This window comes from Pinus tabuliformis, chromosome 9, assembly GCF_031772625.1.
Source record: "Pinus tabuliformis cultivar Carrire ecotype Pingquan chromosome 9, CPIR1, whole genome shotgun sequence".
NCBI classification, from domain to species: Eukaryota; Viridiplantae; Streptophyta; class Pinopsida; order Pinales; family Pinaceae; genus Pinus; species Pinus tabuliformis.
The window spans coordinates 314,839,115-314,857,573 of record NC_142307.1 but is presented as its reverse complement, the minus strand read 5'-3'; the positions used below and the strand labels follow the sequence as shown (position 1 = coordinate 314,857,573).

The following is an 18,459-nucleotide window of genomic DNA, read 5'->3' as shown; positions in this document are numbered from 1 at the left end:
GATAAGATCTCCACCGCTTATCTTTCATTAACCATGTTCGTTCATCTATTCGCTAAATTTCTCACTATAAGATCTCTGCCATTCTCTTTTGATTAGTCCTGTTCGTCCATCTCTTGACTTAACCTCCCACAATAAGATCTTGGCCATTCATCTTCCAATTAGTCTTATTCTTCCATCTATTCATGTAATCTTTTGTGATAAGATCTCCACTGCTCATCTCCCATTAATACTATTCCCATCGATCCAACAATTTCGATGCACTTATTCTTCGTTACGACCCCCTTCCACTAATTTCAATCTTCTCATGCTCTTCTCCTTAACTCCTTGCATGCTTGATTTTACCAAAAAAACCAAAAATGTGAAAACAACTTTAGTTTAGTTTTTTTTCTTATTCATTAGTTTCATTTGATACTGTTTACTTCTGTATCTTAGATAGCATCATTAGGTTAGTGTTGATTTAGCAATTCAGCGTAGTTTAGCTGTTTAAATGGTTAATTAGGATATGGTGTGATTTAGTATTACATGTTGTTTTCTTCATTACTATAGTAGAGTAGCTCTCTTAGAATAGATTTTCTCTTCTTCCATGAAAGGATCAAGCTTCTTTTGACTCTATAGAAGTCTGGCTTGGAACACCTTGGGTCTCTTGCCAAATGAACAAGTGACAATAGGCAGGACCTTCACTTCTACTTGTGCATATAGCACTATCACCTCCAAGTTTTTATGAACCCTGAGGTGATAAGTAAAGCTGGTAGCCCAGGAGTTGTAGCATCCTTGCTGCAATACTGGCGCTCATCACTTTTTGGTGCCATAGGAGGGCCTGCATTCTAAATTCATATAATCCATTCAAATGGAACAATCTTTCTTTCTGTGCACGACTGAGATCCAAATCTAGTTGGGCTACCATCCTTAATGTATTATATTCAAACTCAATGGACAAAAAGCCTTCTTCCCATAGACCAGCTGATAGGGCATAAAACCTGTTATCACTGAAAATTCTGTTACTAAAAAATTTTAGCCTAGCTTAAAGACAGGGTGTTTTCGCAGCGCTACCTGTTTAGGTGATTTCGTAGCGTGCTACGAAAATGGGGATTTGTTCGAAGTTTTCAGTGGAGGTCCAAAATCCTAGCATGCCTATTGAACAAGTTAGCTCTTCCAGCAGTTGGGAATGATAACATAATAGTGCGGGAAAATTCTGCATCAAGCGTGGAAGGTGTCGAAGAGTTTGAGGGGGACAACTCGGCAGAGTATGAAGAGTACATGTTTGTTCTATGCATTGTGTTACTATTATTTTGGGCATGACTCACTTTAATTTTCTTTGACTCAACCTTAGTGCTGGTACCTGTTTCTCTCGGCCGGGCATTGTTTGCTTCTGTTCTCCGGTTTCCTATTACACATGGGATCAAATGCAATGATATTTACGCCTTCAACATTGGATGCTATATTATTTGGGCTGTTGTAGATGGAATTGGATATGCTGTTGATTTTCTAAAGTCACATAACTTGAAATATCTTGTTAACCAAGTTTTAATGTGGTCCATGATTGTTGTCAAAAGCTCCATTCTGTTGTCTTTGTGGATCTTTGTTATCCCTGTTCTCATTGGACTATTATTTGAGCTATTGGTGATAGTGCTTTGCGTGTACCCATCAATGAAAGTCCTGTGTTCCGTCTTTATCAAGATTGGGCGTCGGAACTCATATTTCTCAAGATCTGGACAAAGTAGCCTTTGTAGTTGCTCTCCATTTAAGCTTGGCCGTACCTCAACAATCTTTTCTTCACTCAGATATCGACAATTCTGTAAATATTTTGGCAGGATTCATTTGTACAGTTCTTGCAGGTTTTCTGGGGTTCCGGATTTCATTTACAGATACATTTGAAAACTTAGTGCCCGTCAGTTTGGTTTTATTGGCCTCAATTTCTCCAGTGCGTTTTAGGGTGTGAATTGAAGCAGACCGAGGCTTGGAAAGCTTGGCATATATGCATCCGTCGCAGAGACCCCCTCAGAGTGGCGTTATGAGCCCTACAAGTGCCATGTCGGCGCCTATCGTGAGGCCCGCTGTGGCCGTTATACCTCCTGCGACGCTTGTTTTTATGCCCAATGCGAGGCCCCATATTGGTATCTTTGGCTTAACTGCTGCTGCTGCTCCTGTCTCTGGGCCCATCATGACGGTGCCGCCTATCCCTGGAAATGTATTTTTGGATTCGCCCTCTGAGATTGATATTGCTAGAACACATGCTCTTGAAAAGTTCCAAATTGACGCAAAATTGATATCGACTGAAAAAAAAGAAGCAAAGAGGCGAAGTGTACTGGCTCAGCTTGAACAGATTGTCAAACGCTGGGCGAGGAGAATAACTCAGCAAAGAGGTCTCTCAAAAGATCTGAGAGAAAGCAGTAATGCAAAAATATTCACCTTTGGGTCTTATCAGTTAGGGGTCCATGGACCAGAAGCAGATATTGATGCTTTGTGTGTTGGCCCATGTTATACAACATTGGAGGACAACTTTTTATTGTTTTGTACAACATGCTTAAGGACACACAAGAAGTTTCAGAGGTTCAATGTGTGAAGAGTGCAAATGTTCCCTTGATGCGGTTTAAATTCAGTGGGATTTCAATTGATCTCTTATATGCAAGGCCTTCTCTGAGAACAATTCCAGAAGATATGGATATTCTCGATGAAAAATTGCTTGAGAATATTGATGATACAAATCTCAAAAGTTTGAATGGATGTAGAGTTACCGCACGGATCCTTCAGCTAGTACCCAAGATTGAGAATTTCCGTTCCACCCTGAGATGTATCAAGTTTTGGGCAAAGAGGAGAGGAATATATTCACATACTTTCGGGTTTCTTGGAGGAATACACTGGGCTGTGCTTGTTGCACGTGTTTGCCAAATGTTTCCAAATGCCACCGTCAGTATGCTGGTTTCAAGATTCTTTTGGATATATGCACATTGGCAGTGGCCAACTCCAGTGACATTGGTGGAGACCCAGCCTGATTATTCTGATGGATCAGAAAGACATCACCATATGCCAATTATCATACCAGTGTACCCCTATAGTTGCTGCAGTTACAATGTTACAAGAGGCACCCTACAAAAACTCAAGTCAGAATTTTCACGTGGTTGGGATGCGATAATGAAAATGGAGTTAAATTGGAGCACCTTGCCAAATAGTGGTGACTGGAATGTACTCTTTGAACGGTTTCCTTTCTGCTCTAGTTATGATTTTTTCATTCAAATCCATGTTACAGCTTCAGATGAAGATGATTTTCGGAGTTGGAGAGGGTGAGTTGAATCATGTTTCCGTCATCTTCTCTTGAAGTTTGAAAAGCTTCCAGCATACTGTGATCCAAATCCATACCCATATTTTGACAAGAATCTAAAGGAAGCCACCAACAGGGTAGTTTTTTCCATAATGACCAATAACAACAGCTGCAACCAGTGGGTTTGTCTACGATGGCAGTATCCTTCAAATGGTGAACCGTGAAGCCTAGCAAACAGCAGCTATTCAATTTTGTGAGGAGTTTAGAGGAAGACTGTGTTTTTTAAATCACACAGCAGTTTCGTAGCGCGCTACGAAACTGCTGTAGGTGGTGTTTTTAACATAAACAGGCAGTTTGGTATACAAGCGGGAATTTGAAAGAGAGACACCTGTCCATCAATACAGCCTACAGCACATCCAGGATGTGGCAGCCCGCTCTTTTTGTTAAAGGATAAAAGCAAGGATAAAGCATACTCCTTTGGATTCGAATATGTCGAGGCAAACCAAGGACCGACAAACAAGAACAGTTTCCTATATTTCAGGGTGTTGGAAAACATGTTCTATTAAAGGCCAGCAAGCAACTGCAGACACCTGTCACAACCAAACTAAAAGAAGCCATTTGTCAGAGGATGAGCCTGTTCTCTCCTTTTTCTCGTAGGAGCACCATCTTGATTGTAATAAATGCTATTTCCAGCATGATGTAGAAGTAGAGTTTTAATTGTTCTAGGATTCCAGCGCTGTCAATGAATAGTCAGCTGTAATTATTAGTTAGTTAAAGGTTAATAGGTGTCATCATAGGTAGAATCGAGCTCCCCTCATGCTGGAGGAGGAAGCTCCAGGTAGTTAGAAGCATTTTCCTATATATAATGAAAACTCAGATGTATTTGGGGTTGGAGATTTATGAAAAAACAGAGTTTTTATCAGCTTATGTAAAAAGACTTTTTGACAGTAATATAAGGATTACTTTTTCTTCCCAAGATTCATCATGTGTTCAATGCTCAAAATATGTGTGGTTTTGTCATAATCCTTTATATATTTTACAGCTCACTAAATATGCAATCACTCTGAATTCACCTAGTGCTCAGACTTCCTGTGTATATTTATGAGTTGAGGTTCTTTTTTAGAGATGTTTTGAGTGTTAAACATTATATGCCTTGGCTTCTATGATTGAGTGGTTAATAGCTTACTGCAGAGGTGTTTGACTCCATGAGCCCAATGGAAGAAATGTTATTTTGTTGTTCCAACCAGCTTATTTTCATGTACTGTTTGAAGAGTTAGCCATCTTGTCTTGTTCTTAATTCATATCAGAAATCTGTGAGAGAGCCCTCTCTGACTAAGGAGGCTAAGCCTTAGTCTAAAGCCTGGTTTGAAATAGTTGCATGAGATCTTGCTAAGTAGCAGCCCTTAGTACACGATTTTGTGATAACAAAACCAATGGTGGTCTTCCATGTTGTATTGTAGGCTTAGTTGGCCTCAAATAGTCTCTCTTCCCAATCCTCCCTACTGCTACTCACTACCTTGGTTAATATGTTGTCCAGTGCCATGTTGGTCACCTCCACTTGCCCATTAGTTTGTGGATGATAAGGAGTGGATGTCCTATGCTTGATTTTGTGATGGTTGAGCAGTTCTTCAATCATGTTGGAGGCAAACCGACTACCTTGGTCTATGACTAGCTCTCTAGGGTACCAAAATTTGTAGAATACATTCTCCCTTAGGAACTCAGCCACCTTCTCTTCTGTTGATGCCTTAATTGCCTTGGTTTTAGCCCACTTAGTCAAATAATCAATGCACTCAATAATGTACTATTTTTGCTTTGGAGGGTTGATAGGCCCAATGAAGTCCATGCCCCACTTGTCAAATGGCTCGAAAGTCACTTGAGGTTGTAGGGGTATTTCATCTCTTGGAGTAGGATTTCCCATCCTCTAGCACCGATCACACTAACTAATGTACTTTTTAACATCCTGATGAAGAGTGGGCCAATAATAGCCCGCTTGTAACACTTTGAATGTTGTCCTCTTTACTGCAAAGTGACCTCCACAAGGCCCATCGTGACAGGTCAGAGGGATGTAAAAAGCTTCCTCTTCCCTTACACATCTTCTTAAGATTTTATCTGGGCCAAGTTTGAAAATATTTCCCCCAATCCAGGTGAAGGGGGCACTTTTCCTGACTATCTTACTCTTTTCTTTAGAGGGAAAGTTTGGTGGGAAATGTGCTGATACCAAATAGTTTGCTCTATCAACAAACCATAGGGAGAGAACTAAAATAGCAAACAAATGCTCATCTGGTAACTGGTCATCCACCATTCCTTCTTCACCTGCAGGCAGACTCATCCTAGATAGAAAGTCTGCAACAACATTTTCCTTACGAGGTTTATCAACAATAGTTATATCAAACTGATCTAATAAAAGCAACCATCTTATAATTCTAGCATTCACATCTAGTTTGTTCATTAAATATTTGATTGCAGCATGGTTAGTATGCACAAATATTTGATAGCCTATAATGTAATGCCTAAATTTTTTTAATGAATGCACAAAATCCAGGAGTTCCTTTTCGGTCACAGTATAATTTAGCTCAGCTTTTGATAGGTTCTTATTGATAAAATATATGGCATATGTCAATTTCTCCTCTACCTGACCTAAGTGTTAGGAAATTATTTATTACGGAGCAATGGACCACATAAAATATTGCAGAAATATAAACACAGAAAACGCACAAAACAAGAGAGACACAGATATACGTGGTTCACCTAGTTTGGGCTACATCCACCCCGAACATCCAGTCCTTCCTTTCTATTATCCAGCAAAATGAAGAGACATAACCTACAGCAAATCCGCTGTAATATCCTCTGTTTTCTCTCATAGTCTCACCTCTCTGTTTCTCGCTCACACAATACACATCTATCACACAACCTAAAATACAATGCCCTCATACAAAGAGAGGGGTTGCCTTCTAGGGAAAAAAACCCTAAACTAAACATAAGTTCTACCGTCAGATCGTCCTCCTAATGAACGGCCCAGATTGACTAGAAATTACTATACTTTTACAAGGCAATTTTACATTTATTTTTGGCTTCGGGGGCGCTGCCCCGAGCCCCCGCCGGGGGACCGTTGGCCCCCGGACCCCCGCGGGGGGGGGGAAGTTCCCCCCGCACCCCCCTGCATGGAGGGGTGTACAAAACTTCCTGGGGTATACATCCGGCTGAAACAAAGACCTCTGAACAATCATGCTCCACACACAACACTAAGTCTACCCCTATGGCTTTGTGTGAGGCATCATCATGAATATGAAAATGGAGGGCCCAGTTTGGGCCTCGAAGAATTGGTGTAATGGTTAACTTACCCTTTAAGATGTCTAAGGACTCTTGACAGCTTTTTGACCATATAAACTTGGAATCTTTGGCTAACAACCCAAATAAAGGAGAGGCCAACTTGCTGAATTCCTTTATGAACCTTCAGTAGTATCCAGCTAACCCCAAGAAACTCCTAACATCCCTCTGCTTTTGGGGAGGTGGGACCCCTTGGATGATTTCTATTTTGTTTGGGTCCACCTACAGTCCTTGCTGATATATTGAATGACCTAGCACGGTCCCTTCAAGCATTTAGAATTCACATTTTTTTGGACTGAGAGACAGGTTCATTTTAATGCATTTGTGCAATACTTTGCCTAGGTTAGTCAAGGCTTCTTGAAAATCACAGCCATAAGGTGTAAAATGATCCATATAGATTTCCACTACATCATGTACTAATTCAACAAATATACTCAAGACTGCTCTCTAGAAAATGGCAGGGGAATTTCATAGGCCAAAAGGAAGGACCCTATAGGAAAAAGTACCCCAAGGACATGTGAATGTGGTCTTATCTTGGTCTTCTGGGTAGATTTGGATTTTTTTGTACCCACTGAATCCATCTAGGAAAGAAGAAAACTTCTTCCCTGCCAGGCCATATAGCACTTGGTCAATGAAGGGTAGGGGAAAATGATCCTTCTTTGTGGCTTTTTTCAATTCCCTGTAATCGACACAAATCATCCACTTACCATTTTTCTTGGGAACTAACACTAAGGGAGAGACCCACTCACTGTCAGAGATAGGGTAAATGAATCCTGCATCTAGCAGTTTTTGCAGTTCTTCTTTGACTATATCTTTAAGAGCTGGATTCATCCTCCATTGTGGTTGCATGAATGGCTTGCAACTTTCTTTGATGTATATTTGGTGAGTACACACTGAGGGGTATACTCCCTTCATTTCCTTGTAACTCCAAGCGAAGGATTCTAGGTTTTCTCTCAATATGTTGCATAGCTTTTCCTCTTCGAGAGAAGAAAGAGATGGATTAATTTTTAAAGTTTTCTCTGGGCCAAATTCTATGGTTTTGACATGGAGTGGGTTGGAATTGGCCAAGCATAAGTCGATTGGATGATTGTTCTAGGTTTCCCTTACCTCTTCTTCTAATGGTAATGAACTAGGAGTTGGAATTTGGAGCAGGTGTTCAATTAAGTCATCCTCATCTTGTTGTCCTCCTCCTATGGTTTCTTCCAAAGCATAAAGTTGCATTGAATAAACTTCATCTTCTTCCTCCTCCTCCAACCATAAAGTTAAATCACACTCTAGAGAAGGTTGAGTAGGAGGGTATAGGACTAACTGCTTGGACATATGCCCATTCTTCATGGTCATATTCCCACCTCTGCAGCTAATGTAAGCATCAGCTATGGCAAACCATGGCCTCCTAAGGATAAGAGGGTAACCAGTAAGCTTAGCCTTAGGCTGGAGAACTAGGAAATATGGAGGGTACTCTAAGGAGTCAATGGAGACCATCAAATCCTCCACATTTCCCTTGTTTTTTCACTTCATTGCTTCAATTTAGGCGAAGATAGTGTTTTCAAAAAGAGATCAGTTTTTGTTAGTTATTCCCTTGCTCCACACACAATCATTCATTGCAACATCCTCACAGTCCCAACGAGCAATATGATTAAGAAATTCTAATGGAGAAGCAACTACAATGCATCATGTAGGAAATCCTGTAGTAGCCTATCCCACAACATATCAATCATCAACTACAATTCTTCACTACGATGATCCAGGAGCTCCACAAAAGTAGTAGCATCAGTTCTTCAGTCACAGACAGTAGAGGAGGAAGAAGAATGACCATGTAGCAAATAAACAACATATCACCTCTGATCTTCGACAACTACAACATTTCATCGACACCATATGTAAGTATCTAGCTCACTCACTCATATACATAATTTGATCAAAAGTTGTAAAGGTTACGAGATATTTGGTTTATAAGTGAAAAGGTGGCGAGTTAACTTGGCCACCTTCATCCAATAATCACATACAAAACTGGGTGTCCTCTCACACGTGGCCATACACAACTCAAAGCCAGAGGAGGAGTAGGACAATAAGTGGTTAACTACGGATCTACGAGGTGGGAGTGGATTATGAGTGGGAGTTGATTATGAGGCACCTCACCCCGAAAAGCCACGAAGGGGAACAAAATGTTATTTTCATGCATTCATGCATTCTACCTCCTCGAAACTCCCTCAGGCAAGTCACTCTCATAACCCTAGCCACCCACCGGAAGCAAGGATCCATCATTCTACAAGGGAATTTCTACAAGATCATGCATAGGAATAGTCTACAGGAGTAGTCTACAGGATACACAGAGGCAGTATATAAGATATATAGAGAGGGGTTCAAGAGGGAATATCACGAGAAGTGTCCACTGCCACCATTCTAAAGAGGTAGGATCTAAAAATCCATCCCCATTTACGAGCAAATGAACTAGAAAGGCTCTAATAGATAGTGCATATAACAACTGTGGGAGGTGAATTACAGACACAGGAAACTCTATTTTCTCCTAAACTTAAAGTTCTTGTCTCAAACCTCTCATTTCCTCCTCAAGCCTCATAAGCAAGATGACAAAAGGGTTTAATACGAGAGAACCCACAAACATTGTGGATACAACAACAGCCCCAAGTGCTTGAAATATTTATAAGACACCAATGGATGGGGTTTTTCAAAAAATTCACAGGATATGATGATGAGGTGGCTCAAGAATTTTCTCATTCCCTCACTCAACACAGCTAAATCCATGCCACTGTTATAGTCATAGGGCTCACAATAGATCTCACCCCAGAGCTCATCAATAGGGTCACCACACTTCCCCTAAGAATTCAATGGAGAAAAGAAGACAAAACATACATTCAGGTGGAAAACAGGAAATTCTTTTTAGAAGGGGAATAACCCATAGAGGATAAAAATGGAGTAAGGAGGGATAGTCTGTCATACCCATGGAGTGGGGTAGTTTACCAACTCATCAAATATATCTCATGTGAGGGTAGATACATTTTTGTTTATCGCTACCATTTTAGGATGCTTGAAGAATTAACATTTCGAGTAGAAACACCAGTTCACCAAAGACTCAGCATACCTTATTTCTTGATGCAATCACTCATAGACTCCAGCAACAAAGTAAAGTAATGGAATTCCCAACAATTGGCTCACCATGGGTTGATCAAGATCCTCATTGAGGATGCCCTCCAAAACCTCAGGATCCCTATAGCATGGTTAGTCTTTAGATACTTACCAGCAGAGGATGACATCAAAACCCTCACCTATGATGTTAGTCCTTATGTCAGTGAGGAGGAGGAAAAACAAGAAGAAGAAGATATACAGCTAGATGGGGATGAGATGAACGAAGAAGAAACTAATACAAAGGAACATGATGAAGCATAAGAGAAGGAGAATGATGTTGAAACAGAGGAAGAAACGAAGGAAGAAACTGATGAAGATGAGAAAGAATAGCAAGAGGAAGAAAATAAGAAAAAAAGAGAGGAAGAAGGCATTAAAACAAAAGGGGAAGAACACAAGGAAGAGTCACCTAGTGTGTCTCCAAAGGCCCCTACGAGTGAGGCAATAGGTGCCCTCACTACTCTTAGAACCCCAGTCAAGCAAAAAGGGAAAAGAAGGAGGAAAACCCCTCTATATTTTAGAACAATAAAGAGCACAAGAAACAAACAAGAGAAGCTCAAGGAAATGGGCAAAGAGCTAAGTGGCTTAAGAGGTAGTGACGAAATAAGGAGAGATCAACTCGGGATAGAAAACGCATGGCTGAGAGGAAAAATTCAGAAAATGGAAAAGCGATTAGCATGTATGGCCAGCCTCTCCTAGGAGGCTATCCAGTGTAGGATGCCATCTAAATCCTATGATCTTTACCTCAGAGAAAAATGGCTACAACTTCAGATTAAGGCACTAGCACAAAGGGGCACCATGCCATCAGGACTACAGGTAATTTACTAATCTTTATGATCAAAGTACACTAGAGGATAGGGCCAAAACGGATTAGTTTTACTTGCACAACATGGCCATCACAGACATGAATGTTTGGGATCCTAATTCTGAGCTAGGAGATCTACAATTAATGGCTTTGGCATCATGGATGAACCATGAGGAGTAAAGGGATGCAGAGATGAAAAGAATATTGGCCAGAGAGAAAAATGAACCTCTTTTCATGAGAGCTGAACAATCTAATCCCATGGCCCTAATCAACAACCATAATATAATTGCAAATGATCCTCAGCTGGAACCTAGATATATTGCTACCAAAGAGCAAGCAATTTCACATTTTGAGGATATGTTTAGGCTGCTAGGAGATGATAGTATACATGACTACTCAAGGAGATGGAACACACTTCCACACAGCTTGAAGATCAGAGAATATCACTCCCCTCAAAGTTTGGCACTCAATAGGACACCTATGCATAAGCAATCAATGCAAAGGTTGAAGGTCAATTGGATACGCCGAAAACTCAATCTAGCACTACTACTACGAGTGATAGAAGGGAGAAAAGAAGAAGAGGAAAAGAGGCAGTGGGAAGAAGTAGAAAGGAAAGCAGACCTCTATGCATAGGAAGAAGAGACCACAGCAGAGGCATGGGATGTCAATGAGGCCACCAGAGACATGAAGGACGTGGACATTAACTAAGTTTCTTAGAGGATGAGAAACACTTTCAGTAGGGGGTGATGATGAGCCTCAACATTGGGTAATTATATGGGTCTTAATTCACCTCCTAGCTTAGTCAAACCAACTATTCTCACAACTTATTGCATACTTTTGATTATATTTTGCTTATGAGATGAGTTAGAGTTGGATATTTTGCTTTGTTGTCTAATGTGCATGTGATGTAGCCTTAAAGGATAAAAGGAAGGGGTTTTACCAAAGACCTTGGTAAAAACATGAATGGGACAAGGGACAGGAATTATAGGAGGTAAATCCTCCTCATTTACTACCCTTACATTCGAATATTCCTTCATCAGCTCGGAAGTGCAACCAACCAAATCATGAGGACTAGAAGGCAACCAAGCAAGTGAAAGTTAGAGCACCAGTTTATCTCTAGTTTGGGAGCCGATCCTCCCTAATTTTAAGGAAGTCGTTGGAGAATTTAGATGTATAAGCAGAGAGGCCTAGGACCTCGGTAGGATTCGGACTTTTGATTGTAAAAGTTTACTTTATTTTCAAGATGCAAGACTTGTGATAGTTTCAATGTAATCCATTGTTTTTGATAATAAGAGTGAGTTTTGTTTCGAGCCAACAATGAGTGAACTCAGAGGGCTGAAGCTCTTGGGTTAGGGCCCAACCCTAGTAGCTAAGGCTCCTCTTTACTATACATGTATGCTAGAATATATCCATGGTTTAATCATTCATTTTCTAATGTAGTTGCATTTTCATTACAACAGTGTAGAGTAGATTGGTTCTGTTTCAGATTTCTAGTTATCGCATGAGCTTTGGAGTTTGTTGTCTTGATTCAATACTTGGTTCATTTCATCGTTATTGTCTTCAATCACTCTCTTTCTGTAATATATCTCACTCATATTCACATTTCCTTCAGCACATAATACTTAAATGTGAGCCAATAAATCACACCTTAAGTGGATTATACCCGTAGATCTCCTTACCGTCTGATCCACGACAAACCTGACAAATCATCCTCCAATTCATTTCAACTCTTGAATTTGTGCTCTCCAGATCTCCGCCGTTGATCTGTCTAGCTTGATCCAACATCTATCATGAATTCTTCCACCTAATTTATGCACTCCAAATCTCCACCATTGATCTGCCGCGCTGTTGATCCAACAACTATCGCGTCACCCAATCACCAACTATCTTGGCTGATCTCCACCATTGATCAACCCCGCCTAATCCAACAGCTATCATGAAATCTCGCGTGGATTCTTGCATGGCCAATATCCACCTGAGAGCACGTGAGAAAAGTGGTTTTCTCATGCTACGTGTTACCCAGTTAGGCTAATTGTGCAAGATTTTGGAATTCTTCTTACAACCTTGAGGGTGCGCAAGAAACTCTTTACTACCGATAGAAACCCACTCCATCATTCCACATGTTTTTTTTACCCTTCTGTTGCCACGTGACTTGATGTGATCCATCCATCTCCTCACCTCATTTCTGTGATAAGATCTCAGCCATTCATCTCCCGTTAAACCAAGTTTGTCCATCCATTCGCTTAACCTACGCGATAAGATCTCTGTCGCTCATCTTCCATTAGTCCTATTCGTTCATCTATTCACTAAATAGGCCACGATAGGATCTCTTCCGCTCATCTTTCATTAACCCTGTTCGTTCATCTATTCACTAAATCACTCGTGATAAGATCTATGTCATTCATATTCCGATTAGTCTTGTTTGTCCATCTCTTGACTTAACCTCCCACGATAAGATCTCTACCATTCATCTTCTGATTAGTCTTATTCGTCCATCTATTCATGTAATCTTCTGCGATAAGATCTTCACCGCTCATATCCCATTAATATTGTTCCCGATCGATCCAATGGTTCTGATGCACTTCTACTTCGGTATGTCCTCCTTTCACTAATTTCAATCTTCACTTGCTCTTCCACTTAACTCCTTGCATGCTTGATTTTACCAAAAACACAAAAACAACTTTCATTTAGTTTCTTTGCTTATTCATTAGTTTAGTTTGATTCTCTTCACTTCTGTAACTTAGATAGTAGCATTAGGTTAGTGTTGATTTAGAAATTCTACTTAGTTTAGCTATTTAAATGGCTAATTAGGATATGGTGTGATTTAGCATTACATTTTGTTTTCTTCATTACTGTAGTAGAGTAGCTCTCTTAGAATAGATTTGCTCTTCTTCCATCAAAGAATCAAGATTCTTTTGACTCTATAGAATTCTGGCTTGGAAGCCAAAGGGTCTCTTGCCAAATGAACAAGTGACAACAGGCATGAACTTCACTTCTACCTGTACATATTACACTATCACCTCCATGTTTATACGAACCCCGAGTTTATAAGTAAAGATAGTAGCCCAGGAGTTGCAGCATCCTTGCTGCAATATTGTCGCTTATCAATAGTGTATTTTCCTCCTAAAGGTAATTTAGGATGCAGAATAACTTAATCCCAATAAATAAAATATGATCTAATGAAGTTATGAACATACAACTCTTGGGTGTGGAGCTTGATTATCTTCTTTATTCAGAGGTATCGCCACATTCCCATTTCATAATGCGGCGGGGTTGAGGAGGGTCGAGGGAGGCTGTTCATTAGGAAAAAATTTAACGGTAGAAGTTATGTTTAATTTAGGGTTTTTTTTCCCTAGAAGGGAACCCCTCCTATATATGAGGGAATTGTATTGCATCTATGTAGATTTGTATTCTGAACGAGAAAGAGAGAGGATATTCTATGAGAGTGAAGAGGTAATTACAATAGATCTGTTGTAGGTTGTATCTCTTCATTTTGTTGGATAATATAAAAGGAAAGACTGGCTGTTTCTACTTGGATGTAGCCCAAATTGGGTGAACCACGTATATTTGTGTCTCTCTTGTTTTATGTGTTTTCTGCATTTATATTTTTGGAATATTTTATGTGTTCCATTACTCTATAATATATAATTTTCTAACAACTGGTATTGGAGCTGAAGTTCTATTTGGCTAAAAAACTCAAAGTAGAGAAGGGTTCCTGGTTCAAGTGGGAGCAATGGTAGAAGATGGTAGGTTTAGGGTCAAAAAATTTACTGGCCAAAACTATCAGCTATGGAAGATGAAGATGGAAGATTATCTATATTAGAAAGATCTATACTTGTCATTGAGCAGAAATACAAAGAAGCTGACGAGTATGATAGACACAAAATGGGATATTCTTGATAAAAAGGAAGTTGGAACAATACACCTGTGCCTAGTGACGTCAGTAGTGTTTAATATTTCAAAGGAAATGGTAACAGAGGGCTTAATGTCAGCATTGGTCAAACAATATGAAAAACCCTCAGCCTCAAATAAGGTATTTATTATGAGGCGTTTATTCAATATGAAGATGTCAGAAGGTGGATCTGTTGCTAATCATTTAAAGGAATTTAATACAGTTACAAGTCAATTAATTTATGTAGGGGTTGATTTTGATGATGAAGTTACTGCTCTTTTATTTCTATTCTCATTGCTAGAAAGTTGGAATCGTCTAGTTATGCCCATTAGTAACTCTGTCTTTGGATCTAGTACTTTAAAGTTGGATGATGTTTTCGATGCAATCCTTAGCAAGGAAATGAAACTTAAAAGCTTTGGTGAGACATCAGGTAATGCTTTGACTGCAGAGACTAAGGGAAGAAAAATGGAAAGAGGAAAGAGCCCAGGATATCATAGTAAGTCAAGGAAAGGAAAATCCAAGTCCAAATCAGGGATAGTGTGCTGGAAATGCGAGAAGAAAGGACATGTGAGGAAGACTAAAAATATATGAAGGGAAAAGGAGACGCACATCAATAAAACAATCATGAAGCAAATTTGACAGGTGATGTGTTGCAAGATGCTTGGATTCTTTCATTATAAAATATTATTCATGCCTGGGTGGTAGATTTAGGGGCTTCATTCCATGCCACAGTTGATACGAAACATTTTCATCATTATGTTCAAGGTGATTTTGGACAAGTTTGATTGGGTGATGATAAACCCTGTAAAATCATTGGAATGGGTACAGTTTTCATAAAACAACAGAATGGAAATCAATGGTTGTTGAAGGAGGTAAGGCATGTTCCAGATCTGAAGAAAAATCTGATTTCAATAGGACAATTGGGAGGTGAAGGTTGTGTAACTAATTTTACAGATAAAACCTAGAATGTCACTGAAGGAGCCTTGGTAATAGAAAAAGGAGAAAAGGTTGGTACATTGTATTTATGCAATGGTATATCTAATTCTGTTAATGCTTTAACCTCTACAGGAGCAGATACAACATTGTGGCATCATAGGCTAGAGCATATGAGTGAGATGGGGATGCAGATTCTTCACTCAAGCAATTTGTTGCCAGGCTTGAAGCATGTTTATTTGGAATTATATGAGAATTGTGTTTATGCAAAACATAAGAGATTCAAATTCCTCAGAGTTGGGAAATAAAAGAAGAGCGAAAAATTAGAGCTTGTGCATATAGATGTATAGGGACCTTCTGAGGTATCATCTCTCGGTGGCTCTCATTATTATGTTACTTTTATTGATGATGCAACCAGAAAAAGCTTGATCTATTGTATTCCAAATAAATCTGATGTATTTGATACTTTCAAGAAATGGAAAGCTTTGGTTGAAAATGAGACAGGTAAAAGGTTGAAGTGTCTCAGATCGGAAAATGGAGCCGAATATTACAACAAAGAGTTTGATAGGTACTACTCATAGAATGGAATTCAAAGAGATAAGACAGTTCCAGGAACACGACAAGAAAATGGTGTGTTAGAAAGGATGAACATGACCATCATGGAGCGTGCAAGGTGCATGAGATTGCATGCAGGATTTCCTTTACAATTTTGGGTAGATGATGTAGATATTTTTATTTATCTAATAAATAGAGGGCCTTCAAGTTCCTTGGATGGTGGTACTCCAGAGGAGGCATGGGTAGGTAAAAAGTTACTACTCATTTTTAAAAACTTTTTGTTGTGAAGCCTTTGTCCACATTAATAAATAAAAATAGAACAAAGCTTGAGGAAAAATCAATGAAATGTACCTTTATTGGATATGGTGTTAATGATTTTGATTATCACTTTTATGATTATGAAAAACACAAAATCATTAGGAGCAAACATGTCATATTCAATGAAAAGGTTTTGTATAAGGATCAAATGCAGGAAATGAAACAACAAAAAGAAAGTAAACAATACACAGTTCTTAATGAGATCACAAAAAAAGTGAAGGTGCCTGAAAATAATAATGATCAACAGCCAGAACAACAATAGAAACAACAATAGCAGCAAGCACCTCAAACACCTGAAAGTGGTATTAGAAGATCCAACAGGATAAGTAGACCCTGTGAATGATACTCTCCTTCATTATACTATGTATTATTGACTGATTTTGGTGAACCACAATATTACGAAGAAGTAGTGCAGGTAGAAACCAAAAATAAGTTGGAGCAAGCCATGAAAGAAGAGATGGACTCCTTAGCACATAACCCGACTTGGGACTTAGTTAGGCTGCCTGTAGGTAAAACAACATTGCCGAATAAATGGGTTTATAGGTTGAAGGAAGAAGATGGATGTAGAAAAAGGTATAAAGCTATACTTGTGGTGAAGGGGTTCGCATAGAAAAAGGGTATACACTTTGGTGAGATATTTTCTCCTATTGTTAAAATGAGTTCAATTAGAACTATGTTAAGTCTAGTAGTAGCTGAAGATTTTCATCTTGAGCAGTTAGATGTAAAGACAACCTTTCTCCATGGGGATTTGGAGGAAGAAATATATATGCAGCAACCACATGGATACGAGGTAAAAGAGAAGGAGAAACTAGTGTGCAGGTTGAAGAAGAGCTTTTATGGCTTAAAACAGGCTCTAAGGTAGTGGTGTCTAAAATTTGATAGGTTTATGTCTGAACAAGGTTATACTAGATGTCACTCTAATCATTGTGTTTATCTCAAAAGGAAAAATGATGGCAGCTATATTATATTGTTATTGTATGTAGATGACATTCTTTTTGTAGGTTCTAACATGTAGGAAATAAATGTGCTCAAAAGAAAATTGGCAAACTCATTTGCAATGAAGGATTTGGGTGATGCAAAACAAATCCTTGCTATGAGAATAACAAGAGACAGGAAGAATAAAAAATTAACATTGTCTTAGAGTGAGTACATAGAAAAGGTGTTGAAAAGATTTAATATGCAGAATGAAAAACCTGTTAGTATACCTTTGGCTAGCCATTTCAAACTAAGTAAGGAGGTGTGTCCCAAGGCTCAGGAAGAAATGGCTTATATGTCTAAAGTTCCATATGCATCAACAGTTGGTAGCTTAATTTATGCAATGGTCTGCACAAGGCATGATATTGCACATGCAGTGGGATTTGTAAGCAGGTACATGAACAATCCAGGAAAAGAGCATTGGATGGTGGTGAAGTGGATTCTCAGGTATTTGAAAGGTACCACAAATCAAGCATTATGCTTTGATGTTTTAAACATTGCTCTACATGGATATGTTGATGTAGATATGGCAGCTGATAGAGATAACAGGAGGAGCACCATAGGGCATTTTTTTACTATAGGTGGAATAATCGTCAGTTGGTTTTCAAAACTGAAAAGTGTTATTGCACTCTCAAAGATGGAAGTAGAGTATGTTGCCCCTACAGAGGCTAGTAAAGAAATTATTTCGTTACAAATGTTTCTGGATGAATTGGGTAAGAAGCAGGAATTAGACAGGTTATATAGTGACAGCCAGAGTGCCATACGCCTTGAAAATAAATTTGCATTTCATTCCAAGACTAAACATATACATTTCAAGTACCATTTCATATGATCAGTGTTGGAAGATGGACAGTTGAAGCTGGAAAAGATACACACTAGCGAGAATCCTACAAATATGTTAACAAAATTTGTAACTAGGGAGAAACTAATATTATGCTCGGTTTCAATTGGTCTTCAATTATGATGATGAAGATGAGAAATAGCCAGGTCCAAAGTGGATTCATTGTCCAGCAAATGAAGCAGCGGTGGAGTTTCTATAATCAGTCTCCAAGTGGGAGATTGTTGGGTGTCGAGCCTAATTATCTTATTTATTCGTAGGTACCACCGCATTGGACCCCATTTCGTAATGTGATGGCAACACTGCCAGGGGGGTCAAGGGGGGTGACGACAATGCCCCCAAAGCTAAAAGTAGATGTAAAATTTCCTTGTAAAATGTTGTAATTTCATAGTCAATCTGGGTCATTCATTAGGTGG

General features: G+C 39.2%; 1 pseudogene; it reads left to right on the top strand.

Moving 5' to 3' along the window:
- Positions 1 to 1,712: 1,712 nt before the first annotated feature.
- LOC149148474 (nuclear poly(A) polymerase 4 pseudogene) lies at positions 1,713 to 3,483 on the top strand (annotated as a pseudogene).
- The last annotated feature ends 14,976 nt before the right edge of the window (positions 3,484 to 18,459 follow it).